We start from the raw sequence: 2,430 nt of genomic DNA on the forward strand, positions 1-2,430 counted from the left end.
CCTAGTGCCTGCTGAAGCCAATAGAAAGGGTCTCCTTGACTGAACTGGTGGTGGACTAGATCAAGACAAATCATTGCTTGGTTTCAGCAAGCATTAAGAAAACAAAAATTACAACAAAAAATAACCAACAGATCAAAACCCTCTTTAGCTGGACTTCAACCTATCTTCATACAGTCTAACAGCAATACCAGGTTCCATGGTTTTTCTTTTTCTGCTTTTCTCCTTCCATTTTCAACTAGAAATGAACCCGTTCTCAAAGCATGCCTTGGTCTGAGATACACCCTTCCTTCCCCGAGCACAACTGGTGGGCAGCCCTCCTCCTTCCTGCACCTTTTACCTCCGTGACCCACCAGAGTCCACTGGGGAAATTACCTTCCCATTTGCATTTTTCTTTGCAGATTTTTGTAAAGAAACATACAGAATGAAAAAGGGGAAATGGCTTTTCACAGAAATAGGTGTAACCATTAGGGTAACAGTGTCATAAAGAAGTTCTCCTTGTTTGCATAATTACTACAGTAGTATTTTCTTAGATTATGTTGACAGAAGAAATTGAGTTGCCATTAGAGCAAGAAGCCTCATTTCCCAAACTGTACCTAATTCACACAGAACAAAGCCAAAATGTGCATGTGGCAAATCAGCTCTGCAGCTATGTGCAGAGCAGTAAGTGGAGCAGGCAGAAGTGAAGCTTCTGGGATCTCACTGAGAAAAACTCTGGACTCTTCCATGGGAGGAGCTTTGGAGATCTCACTCCTTTCTTAGACATTCATGAATACATGGCTGGATAACACTACCATCTATCTTTGAACAAGAAATCTTGAATGCTTTTACTGTTGGCCCTTGTTGAAAAATACAACATGGTACAGTACAGGTTCAAAATCAGTAATATCCCAGAAGTTTATAGACTGTGGTAGGGGTTATGTAGTTTATGGTAGAAAGCTATTTTATAAATCTCTCCTTATATGCCATTGTCTCGCAGTGTGATGGTGCTAGGGTTGTATGAATGTTTTTACAATAGCAGGTGGGATGGGTATTGAGAGGTTAAGATGGAGAAGCATTGGTAAGGCCTGGAGATGCTCTCATGGTGTGGGAAGATGCCTCATCAGAAAAGGGGATTCATGGTAAGATGTGGTTTACCTTGTTGTCTGTTAATAGACATACCCAGGTCAGCTTTACAGTTACCAGTGACACTGTAACAACAGGAGGAAGGATTCAAAGTGGCCTGCAAGACCTGAGCCATTTGGAAATGTGAATGAAGAGTTAGGTTCTGGCCTGCGCTGAGATCTGTGATGATGCCACTAATGCTGTCAGTCTCTGACATGGCCAATTGCCAGCAAGTCCTGTTATATTTATTAGCTCTTACTGCACCATTAGATTATAGTGTAGGCTTATCCTTTGAGACAGACACAGGGAAAACAGGAGAGGTTAAGCAATATGAAGGAAAAAGGTGACATGTTGAGTTCATGATCTATGAGTCCCATAAAGACTGCATCTTTCCATGCGTGGAATGCCATAAAAGTAAAAGCCAAATGCTAACTGATTAAGTTGATTGAGAAGCCACGGTTTCATTTCATATCATGGGAAGATGTACTGCACAAAGGTTGAAAACCCTTTAAACATTGTTTCTTCCTCCTGTTTATAGCTGTGTGGCACAGGGTTTGTGTTTCAGGGTTGGCTGCACAAGTTAATTCTGCAAGTTGCTTTTCTCTCCGTTTGGTTGGATGATGCTAAACGCAGTCTAGCACTAGATGATTTCATAATCCAATTAGTGGTGAATTTAGTCATACTTACAATGATGCATTACAAGTTCATCTCCAGGGTACTCCAATGTTTTATAGCATTCCTGATTCATTTAGGTTGTGATGGCTAATCCTTAGCTAGAAAAAACTGGCATAGTCCTAGGATCTGGCCCACTGAGTTAGCATGGTATAAAGCCAGGGCAGAATGTGACATTACACTTTTATATCTGAAAACATTGTGAAAGAATGGCCTTGAAAATATATGCAGGATTAGTTTACAATATAGCAGCTATTTACCTGATGAAGTATACATCGTAATCAGAGATGAATAGCTCTTCATTTGTGCAATGTGATGAATTTGTTGTGCAACATAAGTTGATCATCTAAAAATAGCTCAATTTGTGCAGTTTAACAATGCAAAGAAGTTAGTTTTTAAATACTATTTTTCTTAGCATGTAGAGCCACATAAAAATAGGGAATGCAATATTTGAAATGTATCATTGAAATTATAACACCTAATACTGTCAGATGGAGAACAGGCCAACATAGCTCACACATCATAGCATCTATTAATAGGCCTGACTCCCTTTTGCAATGTCAACTGTAACATTAATCCTTGTTCTAAATCACAGTGTCTCAAATATCAGCTGCTACTAGTTGTACAGTTCTCTTTCAGTTTATATCAGAGAGCCCA

The sequence above is a fragment of the Calonectris borealis genome, chromosome 1 (assembly GCF_964195595.1).
Source record: "Calonectris borealis chromosome 1, bCalBor7.hap1.2, whole genome shotgun sequence".
In the NCBI taxonomy this organism is placed as follows: Eukaryota; Metazoa; Chordata; class Aves; order Procellariiformes; family Procellariidae; genus Calonectris; species Calonectris borealis.